Consider the following 15071-nt stretch of genomic DNA (forward strand, 5'->3'; position numbering starts at 1 on the left):
TTTTACTACAGCATCAGTTGCACATTTTTGTTTGTTGCAATTTTTTTATAAAAAAAATAGATTAACTTCTTTCCCTAGAGAACTCTATCTTCCTTTTATTTACTGCTTTCTTTTGATTAGAGCACTTTATTAGGCTCATCTGATACACAAAGCTATCCAACTGACTTCTTTAAGGAAGACTGAATTTTATTTCTCTTACATTATTGCACAACTAAAATGCATGTTTACAGCACTTTATGTCAGATCAGAATCAGAATGACTTGTAAATAAAGAAGAAGTGCTGTTGCAACTCGAAAGACTTAAATAAATAAACATATTCACAATTGTGTCCCTCAAATGGGACTTGAGAGAAAACTTTCAAACTTAACTTGAAAATAAATTTAACATCAATTACATTTCCTTTGTGTGTCATGAATAAGTAGTGAACAGAGCAGACAGTATCACTCCCAAACATTGAAAATTCATGATCTAGTCTAGTCTCACACTGCTTAATCAATTTCCTATCAAAAATAGCTGCATTAAATAGTATTTCATATTTTTAAAGCAAAATTCCTTAGGTAATTTTCTCATAGAATTTTCTACAACTCTAATATACATCTATTTTTAAAAGCTACAGATATTTGCAGCCTTTCAATAAACTCAATATGCAGAGAGATAGTTAAAATACTCCATCATATCATCCTCATGCATTCCACAGCAACTTCTAAACTCCCTTTACAGGTATAAAATTCACATACAATTTTTCATTTTCTCTTTGAAGTGCACTCACACAAATAATGACTTCTGAATTTCTCAGTGTTTCTTCTCCAGTGTGGGGAAACCAAATTAATTCAATACATTTATTTTGAAGAACTTCTGCTTATAAATATTCCCTGGATTTTCTTGCATCACTCAGTGAAATGCAGTGAGCAATTTGCTGCAACTCTAGAATTTTCTTCAGAGAAATTGCTTAGGGACTTGTTTTACAGTCTACATTTCATTAATCATGTGTTCTTGCATATAGAAAATGCTTCTGTAGGTAAGTGTTTCATTTTGGTACACCAGCTCAAAAAATTCTATTTAAAGTATGTCTTTTTTTCTTAAGTCTCTCATATTTTAATACTTTATGAATAAAATTACAATTATTCTGAAAATGTAACTTTTTCTTTTCGCAGGCAAAATATGAGCTTATTTATATCCTCACTGTCACTGGAAAAAAATATTTTCTAATACAACAGAGAAGACAGATATAGAGTCATAGAATGACAGACTCATAGAATTATAGAATCATAGAGTAGTTTGGATTGAAAAGGATCTTCAAGACCATCTAGTTCCATCCTCCCTGTCACAGGCAGGTACTTCCATTACAGGTTCTCAGAGCCCCATCCAGTCTTGTCTTGAGCATTTCCAGGGATGAGGCATCCACAGCTTCTCTGGACAAACTGTTCCAGTGCCTCACCACCCCCATGATATAGAATTTCTTGCTAATATCTAACCTAAACCTACTTTCTTTGCGTTTAAAGCCACTCCCTCCTGTTATATGCTATAATGCCACTACATGCCCTCATCAAAAGTCCCTTCCCAGCTAAGTTCTAAGTTCTCCCAGAAGCCTTCTCTTCTCCGAGCCGAACAACCCCAACTCTCTCAGCCTGTCTTCATAGGAGACAGTTGCAAAATTGAAAAATTTAGTATTTCCTCCCAGCGAAAGACACTTCATTCGTGTTTATTAGATCTCGGCAGGTAAATTTGTAATGTGAAATTCAGATTTTCCGGGTTTCACTGCAGTCTGTCATGAGGAATGAAGCAGTACTTCAGCAGTTCAGCCACAGTAACATCGATACCACCTCTGCTGGTATGAGAAGGATCAAAAAATCATCAGCACTTCAATTAAAGGCCTTATAATCCTATCCCTCTCGACGTACCTGCAGTAATATGTGTCAGCCCTAGAATTAAGCCATGGATGGTATTTTAACAACCTTCCAGCTGGAAGTTTTCAGAATTATCTGGTACTCAGATCTGCCTTGTCTTAGGAGAGGAAACTTTTTTGCCTTCTTACACTCTCCTCTTGCAAGTTCTTCATTGCAAACCCCACAAAAATATATTGCTAAATTATTTGGCTGAGAAAGGTACACTCAGATTTTTCCCTCTCTGGTTTATTTTGTTCATAACATTGTATTTTTACTTAGACCTTTATAAATGCAGGTTTTCTCACCCATGATTTTGTGGTATTAGTAAAAGGAACCTCATAATCTAAACCGAAACATTTTATTTCACTGAAGTGCCAGTTGTTCTTACATATATAATAATTGCAAATTGCCTAGGGCAACCTGCATAACTAGGCAAGACATGAGAAGTCCTTTGGCGCTGACAACTTGCACATAATCACTTTTTTCTTTAGGCGTGAGCAGCAGAGATCCTTGCATCTGTGTGTTACCATGCCCTCACTTCAGTTTCAGTGCACAAGGCTGATGCTGGCCTTAGGAGCTGTTCATCTTTAGATTGCTCTTGAAGGCAAAAGTGGGATATGCATGCCTCCCACGGAGAGGTGAGAGTGGCTCTGCCTCTGTTGCCTCCTGAGGAAACCTGAGCCAGTGATCCCAAACAGACTGAATATGTCCCAGCATCCACTTGAACGAATTACCTTGAGCCCGTGTCTCATACGTGTCTCTTACTTCAATGGTTTGTTCAGTATGGGGATATTATTTTGAAGTTTTCCTTTCCAGATTAAGCTCTTCCCAGGTCAATTCTGGGGGAAACTGCTGGTAAGATCAACTAGCAAGTTCATTTGTATTACCTTAAATTACAAGTTCCTTTCTGATAACTGACAGTATCGTGATGCAATAGTTTTCATATTCATGAGATTAGTCTACAAGTAATAGTCCTCTGATTTTTAGCCCTACATGTAAGCACCAACAAGTCTACTTGATTTGTTTTCATCTCACTTTTAACAAAATTTTAAATTCCACTCCTAAGGTAAATCCACCCAATAATCATGAAGGTGACAAAAACAAATAGCCACCCAAGCAAGCTGAGTGAAGTTGAATTAAAGAGCACATGTGCGGTCAGGTGGAGATAGATTTGAGTAGTGGCTGACTTACAACACCTTGGTACCAATTTAAACTACAAAACATCTTGGCCTTCAGTGTGGCATTGACTTACAAAGTCTCTTACCTTTTCAGCTGCACAGTTATAACCATTTTTCAGTAGGAGTGTAGCACATTTACATATTTAGAATTTTTCCAGAAAAAAAAGTATCGTCCCAATATTTTCAGGGTTATATTTTAAAAAGTGAGACGTAAGTATGGAAAACAAACTCCAGGATAAGTAATTATGTTTGCCTGTAGCATTCATTTCCCACAGTCAAGCTAAATTCAACATAAATTAAAATTAGGAACTTACAGTACTGAATTGCATCAATCTAAGATGAACTACCCTGTAGAACAGAGATAAAATTCAACTACTCTTGAGAAATTATAAATTCATCTAGATTCCATATTTCATTGAGAAAAAAAATTCAGTAAAGTTTTCAAATCCTGGAGAAAATTGCAGAGGTTGAATTATATTAGAAATGTTCTCACAAGTCTGTGAATTGGTTTTCTTTTCAGCCCAGGGCTTTGAAATATGTTAATCATATTGCTCTATCATATTCCACTCCATTTGCCTGCTCGGAGTCCACATTTTGGCTTTGGTGAGGTTTTACATTTGTCCTTGAGTAGATTAGGAAATTTATAAATAAAAAGCATGAAAGAATTAAGAGAAACTTAACTATTACCTCCATCAAACCAGTATCCCAAGAACACTGATGGTGTGGATCATGGATGACAGTGCCCAAGTAAGGAACAAGGAACAGGCAGAAAATGTTATAGCCAACAGTAGCAAGCCTTAGCAGAAAAAAATCCTACATGGAAGTATAAATAAGTGTTTGCGCAAAAAATACTTGTCAGGGAGAGAGAAATTATCATAATGGATTAAAAAAAACCCAAAAAACAACATTCTGGTATAGAAGCTGAATAAAGAAATAAGTCAATGCCATTACAGTTATAATACCTATAATTCAGCATGAAATATCATTTGAAAGACATAAGCTTAGGTGAAAAAAATTACCAGGATAAATTTATTCTAGTGTTCTGGATAAGTTATTGGTAAACATAAAACCTTCATGGCAAAACTAAAACAATAAACAGTCATTTTAGCACTCTCTGGAGGTCACTTTTGACATGCCTCCGACTTTGGTCCATCTCAGAAATTCATAAAAACTAGGAAAAAAAGTCAAGCAGGTTAAAAGTGGTTTTGAATTAGTTTATTAACATGTCATATACTACTTCAATATAGTTTCATTGCTGGAGATTCATGATAGTTTATGTACATACAGAAGAAATTGAAGATCCTCATTGTCAATATCTCTGTTCTGGTACTGAGCTACAGTTCAGGTGTTTAAGGTGATTCTTAGCAGCTTTTTCTTGCCAGTTCTTGTCTTTGCTATGTTTAGCCCCTGAGAGTTTGCCAATCATCATTTGATAATCTTTTGGTTCCCCAATCAGGTAAAATTTTTAAGAGCAAATAATCATAGAATCATGCAATTTGCTGAGTAGGAAGGGACCCAACAGGATCATTGAGCCCAACTCTCTGCCCTGCACAGCACCATCCCCAAGAGTCACACCACGTGCCTGAGAGCATTGTCCAAACGCTTCTTGAGCTCTGTCAGGCTTGGTGCTGTGAGCACTGCCTTGGGCAGCCTGTTCAGTGCTCAAACACCCTCTGGGTGAAAATCATTCCCCTGTTATCCAACCTAAACCTCCCAACTCAACTTCATGCCATTTCCCTGAGTCCTGTCACTGATCATGAGAGTGAAGAGATCAATATAAAAGATGGCAGAGTAGCTTCTGTATGAGGTACTTGGAACTGCTCATTATAAACCTCGGTATTTTCAAAGTAGTCTCAGTGTTCTGGTTCAAAAGCATTTCCTATTTTGAAAAGCATTCACCCCTATCTTCTTAGTGAAAGTTCAGTATATTCTTCTAAAGAAAATAAGACATTCAACTGCAAATATAGGTGTTTCTGTGATTTTCAGTTTTCTAAAATATATCAAAACCATGATTTCCATCATCTTACCTATATCCTTGTCCCCATATTTGCATCTGCCCATCCTACAATGAGATAAGGAGTACAAGATGTGTTTTAAATCTTGCATTCCTAAGGAAGTTTTCTCAAAAAACTGACCAATTTCTAATGGCTACTTTCTAATTCTTTCCTCAGAATTCTCATATACTGGATGAAGGGTAAGCCACATGTGAGACATGATATCAAACTATAAAATGAAGGTCCACAGCATGCCAACAGAAGACTTCAGGGTTACCCAACAAATTTCTCCAGCCACCCAAATGCTCAGAAAGATCAAAGTTCACACACATGGCCCTTCTGAACTGTTGTGTACACCTACAACATATGGCAGAAATGCCTGCAGAGGAGCCAAACATTTCAACAAAATCATGCAGTTTTGAAGCTTTTTTTGAAGAATAGTATGGAAAAGTAAAAAAGGAAATAATTCATCAGCACTTGGAAGCATAAACACCAGAAGGAGCCCTGAAGAGATGTGTCTTAATGCATTTTAAACAAATATCAAGGTAGGTATCTTGAATGATAAACACACTGCAATTTGATTTCAGTAGTTTATTAAATGAACAAAACCACATTTGTTTATCTGAATTGCTAAAATTGCATAAGTTGTCATGTTATTTTCTAGCACCATTTTAGTCTCAAGCATTAAATACAGAGGTGAATTTCACTTGTTTTTTTGAACGTTTTGGTACCACAGTCCAACACACAGAATATACGCTCCATAAATTTTCTGGGCAGAATTAAGGTTATGCAAACACATCATTCACCATATTTTCTGCCATCTTATGACAGCTATATCCTTACACTCACTTCTACTACTAACAAAAGTACTTACTTGGATTGTTTACAAAAAGTCATCAGATTTTAAATCATCAGATTTGTGTTCTAGGAACCCACTTACCTGTACCCCATCACTGCAGTGCTTAAATCACACACAATTGTCATGTGTAGAAAGGGACTTTAACACACTTTTTGCCTACATGTCTCTCAATTAGGTCCTGGTTCACACTTCTGACCAGTAACCATATACTCCAGGAAGAGAGTTCGTGCTCCAACCTGCTCCACTCTGCTCTGACCTATACTAAGGCAGTTTCTTCAGCCACAATTACAGTTGTGAAATTACTTCAGTCCTATAGACCATCTTTTAAAGGCATCTATAAAAGCAGATATGCCTTCAGTGCTGCATTTAAAACATACTGGCACCGAACTCCTTCAGGTAGTCAGCTACCTTAGCATTTCCGAATTAATCTTGCTTGAAATTACCCTGCAAATTTTGCCCACCTTATCTCTTTGATCTCACCACAAACACCTGGGACAGTTTCTGGGCGCAAGCTCCAGTTTTACAAATGCTGGTTCAGGGTACTTGCAGGACCATCTTTCACTCTTGGAGCAGTTAACTGAAGAGTTATACTGTAAGCTTTGTAAGGGAGAAAACATTACCAGCTTTTTTATTTTTTTTTTTTTCCCTGAAAGTCCTACAAGTGTACTAATAGTTTCTGCTAAAAGCAATTTGGAATTCACGGCCAGTTTCCACCAATGCAAGCTTCCCATGGATACTATTTGCCTTCACTTGTTCAAAACAAATTAAAAATATGGTGTGGAACAGAGTTAGCATCTGCACATTCATTTATGCCCAGCACCCTGAGCTTTAACATATGATATATTGAAACATGAATTCTTACATGATCTGAAGCCTCAGATCAATCAAAATATTGCCTACATGAACTCTTACTAACAAAGCAGAGAGTAAGAAAATAAAGAGCTGTAAAAAGTGGGTAACTCTTTTCTGCTAAAAGCAGCTGCTCAGGCTGCCTGAAATACAATAATTCAATTTGTAGCAACAAAACTGAGACCACTTGAAAATGTTCAGGGAGGTACAGAAAAATCTTTGAACACATACCTGAAAAGCCTCCCATGCTTGGAGAGACACTTATCCAGCTGGTTCCCTACTTGAGTTCCTTACCCAGCAGATCTGTAGCCCACTTTTTGCAGTGCTCTCATGACCTTTCTCCAGCTTTACACCAATCATAGCCTTGGTATCGGGTCTAACGCAGCAGGTCTGACACTGCCTGGGCTGGACCCACTTTCTGAGGAGCACAGCTAAGAGGCTGTCCTGCCTCAAGCCTCTGTGCAGATCATCTCTACCATGGCATGGGCCATTCCTGGGTCTCACATCTACCCAGAAGTGAAGTTACAACTCAAAAGTGAGTGCCAAAATGTTTTGTTTCAACCAGAAATGAAGCCACTATCTAGGATATGGGAGATCCACATTATAGTCCATGAATACCTCTTTTTAGCCATACTAAACTGTCTCTCCTCCTCCTCTTACTCATCTCTGGTAAGCACCTAAACTGCAGCCCTTCTGGAGGTTGTTGTGTTTGTTTTCACTAAAAATGCATCCTAAGAAACCGGCCCTGGAAAAGTTCTATTAGGGAAAAGTCATTGAAAAAGAATTTCAGTTTTGACTAAATACTTTCCAGTCATGAGTACAGCTCGCATGGCTGCATCCTAGGGCACAATTGTATGCTAATTACTGGGATGTGGAGAGCTCCATTTGCTGTTTACTAAAATAAAAGCAAAGGCAGGAACTTTTTCTGTCAGCTGCCAAGATTATCAATGAGCTAGTTTTCAGTGAGGAAAGTTTCTGGCAAGCTGTCAACCAGAAAATTGAAAATCAGAAAGAGAATATTTATCAGAAAGAGAATATTTATCAGAAAGAGAACATATATTTATTATTTTCCACACTTGTGAAAAACAAGTGTAGCATTTAGGTACATGCTTAGTGAAAGTCTTGGTTTCACTGCACACAGCTTGTCTGTGTGGAGTGGAAAGAAATAGGAATGTGTATCTGCTTGGGAGAGAAGGAAGGGAAGACATTAGCTGGCAAGGGGGAAAGTGCTGAGGGAATTTGCAGGAAAGTCTAATGCATCCAGTTTAACTTGTTTATTTACTTGGGAAATTCTGGACATAGGTCCCAGTGGAAGCCCTTTTCTGTCGGGCTTTTTTTGCCTATCTACAAGGAAGTTCACCTTATGCTTGCTACACAAGAGTATTTGTCTCCACTGAGGACAATGAAGAATGTTGAACTGGAAAAGATTTCATCCAAAAACACAGATGTTTGTAGTATTCATCATGACAAATTGGAATGTTGCTCTAGCAAAATCAGTGTCTTCCTACCACAGAGGCAGTGACTCTACAGATGGAAATTCACCACACTTCTGAACTCATCATACATATCAAACAACACATTTAACCTCCTAATTACTTATTGACTTTCAACACCAGGTGCATTTTGAAGTATGACATCAGATAATAGTTTTCTAGAACTAGTAACTAGCAAGAACATGTGCTGAGTAAAACAGATATGAAAAGCCTTCACACTGAGGGCTGAGGAAATGTTAGGAGTATATGCAAGGTTTACAAATTACAATCCTGATGATAGGAATCTATGACCACTTAAGGAAAAATTCCTTTATTCCCCTATGAATCCTTCTTTAATGCCATAGAAACACAGAATCTTAGAATAGTTTGGGTTGGAAGGAACCTTGAAGATCATCTTGGTCCAGCCCCTATGCCACTGGCAGGGACACCCTCCACTAGACCAGGTTGCTGAGAGCCCCATCCAACCTGGCCTGGAACATTCCCAGGGACTGGGCATCCACAGATTCTCTAGACAACATGTGCCAATGCCTCACCACCCCCACAGAGAACCTGCTCCCAATATCTAATATAAACCTGCTGTCTTTCAGTAGCCATTTCCCATGTCCTTGTAAAAAGCCCCTCCTCAGCTCTCTAATGGGCTCACTTTTAGGTACTGGAAGGCTGTCCCAGAGCCTTCTTTTCCCCAGGCTGAACAGCCCCAATTCTTCTCAGCCTGTCCTCATAGGAGAGGTGTTCCAGCCCTCTGATCATAGTCATGACCCTCCTCTGCAGTTGCTCCAACAGGTCCATATCCTTCTTATTCTGGGGATCCCAGAGCAGGATGCGGCATTCCAGGTGGGGGAGAGGGGTTGGAATCACTCTCCAGAGGAGGAGAATAATTTCCCTCAACCTGCTGACCCCTCTCCTTCTGATGCAGCCCTGGATACAGCTGGCTTTCTGGGCTGCAAGTGCAGCTAGAAGGCAAGGAAGGAACCGTCTGACAAATTCATGCCAGACTAACACTATAAAGCAGAAATTTCCTAAGTAGTGCATTTGGTTTGCAGTTTGGGTGCTACTTGTAGAAAACACCAACAAGGAAAAGACTGGCTATCTCACCCTGCTAATATATGTGCTCTTCTCTGTCCTTGTAAATAATATTGTGATTCCTCAGAGCTAGATTGAATGGTTTTCAGATATGTATTTTAAGAGACAGATAACATTGAGGTTTCCAAAGGCACATCAAGGGTGTATTCCTCATCTCAGAAACTGAGTGCCATTGTGCCAGATGAGCAAGATGCCATCTTCCTCCAGAAAATAAGTAAAAAAGACTGTTTTTCTATCCTCTTTTCTCCACTCCCTCCACTGTAGTATTTTTTTTTTAAAGGAAATCCATATTCAGGTCAGCTCTATTAATAAACAAGGCAACTTTTCCCAGATCCAACTCCTTCCCTGCTAAGTAGCAGATTTCCATTCCTTTCCTCCATTTGTTAAAGCAATGACTCAGAGGGTTCTTGCAAGTCTGAAACTCCCAGGATGTGTGAAATATTCATATCAAATCAAGACACAAGACAGCTCACTAATTCATAAAAAGCTGCTAATATCATAAAAATCCATAAACATTTTCCTCTTTGACACATTTTGACCCTTTTCTATTTGCAGGGGAGAGGAAATTTATTCTACAATGCTCATCTCATGAAGACCTCTCTCTCCAAGCAACCACCTTAAAAAAATTACTCTCTAGGCCCTGTCTGAGTTTTTTCCAAGCTTTTAAGATCAATAAAAGTAGGTGGTAGTGCTAAAATAAAACATATTTTTTGTTTCCTTCTGAAAGAAAAAAATAAGTTTATCAAATAGCAGATATACATCAACAGAAGAGATATGCAAAATTCATGGCCTGTTCCAAACTTTCCTATAGCATCTTCTGGAATGGCATATGTTCCCAAACAAGAGCAAATAGCCGAGTCTCCTGTGATGGGTTGACCCTGGCAGGATACCAGGTGCCCACCAAAGCTGCTCTATCATTCTCCTCCTCCACTGGGAAGTGAAGATGAAATATAACAAAAGGCTTGTGGGTCAGGATAAGGACAGGGAGAAGTCACTCAGCAATTATTGGCACAGGCAAAATAGATTTGACTCAGAGGAATTAATTATATTGCCAATCAAATCAGAGTAAGACAATGAGAAATTCTTACTACAGAACAACATAATGCATTTTTTAAAGCCCCACAAATATCACTCTATAAAACCTTTCTACCTTTTCCTATAAGAATTAAGAAACAAACAAAAAATGTTATTCATGTTGTACAGTGGTTGTATGAGGGCACCTACTCTGCTATAGTACATATATATCATGTGTAGGATTCCGAACCTATTTCCTTCTGTCCAGAACTGGTATGAAGAGTTAAGCAGGTGAGTTCATAAAAAGAGTTCTGTTACTCATCTGATGCTAATGGGGTTTGACTTGCAGCTGTGATCTTCATGGGGTTATCATTAGGCCATGGGACTTAACTGTGTTTTATTCTCTGTTTAAAATTCATCTATCAGAGTGAAATCAGAAATGTGGTTTCTGTCACACATAGAGCAATTAATCTTAGTACAAAGTCTGTGGAGAGAAAGGTTTGCTGTTCTTTAAAGAGCAGGTAGAATTTAACAGCAGTTTTTACAGCAGTAGCACACTTTCTGTGTTTTGCCCAGCTGCCATTTAGTACTACAGAAACCTATAAGCCTATACATGTCAAATTTTTTGCTTTTTTTTTATTAAAGCCAAGCCTATGCCAAACTCAAACAGCTCATTGCCTACCTCATTCTTTTGTCTGAGAGTTGTGGTCTCAGAAACCTCTCCCACAAGCTTCTTGGGCTTCAACATGAAGTACAGTTGCAGCTGCTACCATTTGGTGTTCAAGCAGATGAAAATAACATTGTAGTAAAAGTATTAACTTCACATATGCACCATGCTCGAATCCTGATCTGAGTCCTCCCACATAAAGTTTGAATATGTATAGAATGCTGAAAGCATCCTGAAAATGCACATGGAAAACCCTCTGCGTTGCAGAAGGTTTGTTGAATATGGAAATTGCAGTTTTAAATGGAAAAGTTTTTGTTTTTCACTGTATAAAATTAAATAAAGCTCATGGCCATAACTGAAGCATTCCCCAGGGATGAGAAAGCTTCTGTTCTCCCTATGATACCAGAGATAGCACATGCTTTTAATTTCATTAAGTGAATGAAATGACACTAAAGTCTTATTTTGTGAAGAAAAATATCCTTTTCATAACACTCTATGTGATACTATTATTATTATTATTATTATTATTATTATTATTATTATTATTACTACTACTTTTCGCTTTTATGGCTGCCACTCTGAATTGTGGAATCAATTTGTAAGTAGATCTGGGTTATGGCTCTATCAACGACAAAGCACTTTTAAAATGCACAAACACAATTAAGAACTAACTACAAAGTGCAGTAGAGTGGCTAAATGTCCCTTTGCCCTGTCAGACAAGAAAAAAGAAACTGCGTACCAGGGAGCACTGTATGTGCATACTTACATATGAAGAAGAATTGTAACATCTGACAGCTCCCATAAGGAAAAAGCACCATATTTTAATGTGATTCATATAGCTGGGGGTAATCTCTGAGTTTTAGCCACACATAGGAGTTAATAAAAGGGAAGAGGAAGGAAAAAAAAACAAAAAAATATAATATGGATTTACAGATAACAGTTTTATGTCTACATAATTTCTATGGGGTTTTTTTTTCCTTTGTTTTGGGTTGTTTTTGTTGTTTGTTGCTGTTGTTGTTGTTGTTGTTTTTCTTGGTGTTTTTTTTTGTTTTTGTTTTTACCAGAAAAGAAGACTGGCACTCAAGTGGGAGTTGAAAGAAGAGGAGGAAGGATACACTAAGTAAGCCTAATTTCTATACAGGAGCTGTCCACTCCAAACACTTCTTGCACCATGACATACAACAGAGATAAGAAATATCAGACTGAGGAAAAAAGTGCTCCGAGAGTGCAAAATACCAGCTTACCTGCTAAAAATGGCAGCCTATTAATGCTAGTTTTCAGCTGAATAAAGGCATTTTTCAATTAGTACAGTCTTGGCCATAAAAATATTCATCTTCAGGGAAGACAGAAGGAAGTACATATCCCTAAAATGCATCCTGCCATTCCCAGGGCTAATTACAGTGGGTTTGCCAAGTACATTACAGCTTCACAGTACAAGAGTATTTTCACTGATCAATCAAATATTCGTCCAACAGATGCAGGCTTTCAAAGCTTTGTTTCAGATATCTGGAAATAAGAGATAAATATAGTCAACAGATTTTTTTTGCCCATACTAAGCATTTACTGAAGAACAAGATTTAGTTGCAGGTCTGTCATTCGGCTGCCTTCATGACTGTTTCCTGGTGTTGCTTTCTGAAAAGCTTCTTGTACAGGAAAGTATTTTAAAAATGATAGTGGCTCTTTTGGAGACAGACAGCTAACTATTTACTTTAATGAGAGACAGTTTGGGAGGAAATGCATCAGCAGTAATAAGTACTTTTCTTCCAGGACATGATGGCTCTACCAAGAAAGTCTGCAGTGTTTCACAGTAGTTTCCAAACTCTCCTTTTACCTTGCACCATTCTCCCACTCTGCCAAATGTTTTGTACTTCAGTTCCTGTGTTGTCCACTTTATCTCTACATGTCAAGGCCCTCTAAATTGTTTGTGTTTTCAAAGCTTTTAGAACATGTTTCAGTTAATTTGAAAAGAAATTTGTTTGCTTTATAATATATATATAAGTGTAAACATATAAAATCAGAGTTTATAAATTAAAAGCAAAAAGAAATCTTGTACACCAATACATAGGTACATACCTGCTCACAACCTCTATTTTTAATGTCTCCTAGTTTCTGTACACTTTTCCTAAGCAACTGCTGTCACTGTCAATACAATTTTCTCATACTGTGTACCAACTTCACACAATTAAATCACTAATAGACAATAACATCTCCAGGAGGTTTACTACAGGGTTTGCTGCAGCTTTTCAGTGGAGTACAAAGCTATAGGTATTTTAGATATTTGTTTTAGTGGGGAAGTAGCAACCTAGATTCCTATAGCCATCAGTCTGCCCCAGGGCTTGTTTACTTATGAAGGAGATGGGTATTTCCCTTCTGTAGATCCTTAAGCCCACCTGAGATGTTGCCATTGGCATTAACAGAATTGAAAACTGAATAAGAGATCTTGCATTTGCTGCTGACTAACACCAACATTGGAAGGAAAGCAGACTGAACAGACTGGTGACTTCCATGATTATTTTCCAGAAATTATTGTCCTGACTTCAGCTGGGTTATCGTTAATTTTCTTCTGACCAGCAGGTACAGTGCTGTGTTTTGGATTTAGTAAGAAAATATATTGATAACACACTGATGTTTTAGCTGTGGTTAAGCAGGTCTTACCCTGAGTCAAGGACTTTCCAGTTTCCCATGCTCTGCCAGCAGGCAGGTGCACAAGAAGCCAGGAGGGAGCACAGCCAGAACAGCTGAGCCAATCTTGCCAAAAGAGATATTCCATGTCACAGGATTTCATGCTCAGTGTATAAATTGAGGGAGCTGGCCAAGAGGAGCCAGGCACTGTGTGGGATGGGCATTGGCCAGTGGGTGGTGAGAAATTGTATTGGGCATCAGGTGTCTGTCTTGGTTTTTATTTTCTGTCTCCTTTTTATTATTAATAGTATTAGCATTATTATTAATATTAGTATATTTGACTTTGTTTCCATTATAAAACTGTTTTTATCCGAACCCACAAGTTTTTTGTAGGGGCGGGAATAGGCAGTGAGAAAGTGACTCCGTTGTTCTTTGTAACCAGCTGGGGTTAAATCACAGTGGTGTAACCTAAAGCTGAGCAGCCCTTGCACACAGTGTGTGACAGCTTTTACCCAATGCAGCAGCAAAGCAGCTCCTGATCTCAGTTCCTTCCTCTAGCAAGCAGCTCCCAGTGCTTGCACAGTCTCTTGCATTAGCCACACAGTTGAATGTCAGAACACTTTTAACTAACTTATCAAAATCTGCAGTCTGAGATAATTCTACCTTGCATGTCAGGGTTTTATGCAGCAACAGTTCTCAAGCCACATGCAGTTCAACAAAAAGAAAAATCCAAGCCAAAATACATTGATTCAGTCAGTTGAAATATCTTTCAGTCTATCTGGCATTAAATAGATGTAATCACTATATTGCATTGCACACCTGTAAGATACAGTTAAAAATAATACAGGCACAATTAATTTTTTATTTGACAGATTGTATAACTTATCACAAACTCAACCAATTTTGCTGAATCCACATTTTTTTATGAAGAAGAAGCTTCAATGGGAAGAAAACAGCCATATTTACAATGATTATGTTTGATTAAGAATTGATAAGCAATTAAGGAAAAAAAATCCCAGCACAAACTCCTTGTCTTCTTTGCAAAGACTACATTAATTTACTAGAACTTAAAGGAATTCTGGCTCAAATTGGTGTGTTTTTCCTTTGTCTTTCACAGGAGAAAAATTTCACTTTCAGTTTTCCTCTGAATTTCTTGTCACGTTGAGCGATTGCTCATTAACAAAACTTGAGGTTTCTCAGCATCTGAAAATCATTTCTCTGCCATCTGTTGGTCTGTCCTGAACCAGAACACCAAGTATGTTTTCCAAATAAAACTTTTCTCAATTAAAAGATGCAGAAAACACAGAAGCGACATATTGACTATCCACACTAGTTGATTGATCGGAATTTAGCCCCACAAACTGTTCCATGACCATGCTTTTGTGGTATTGAATTTTTGGAACCTCCAAAAAGAAAGGGAGGTAAG

This window comes from Cinclus cinclus, chromosome 1 (assembly GCF_963662255.1).
Source record: "Cinclus cinclus chromosome 1, bCinCin1.1, whole genome shotgun sequence".
NCBI classification, from domain to species: domain Eukaryota; kingdom Metazoa; phylum Chordata; class Aves; order Passeriformes; family Cinclidae; genus Cinclus; species Cinclus cinclus.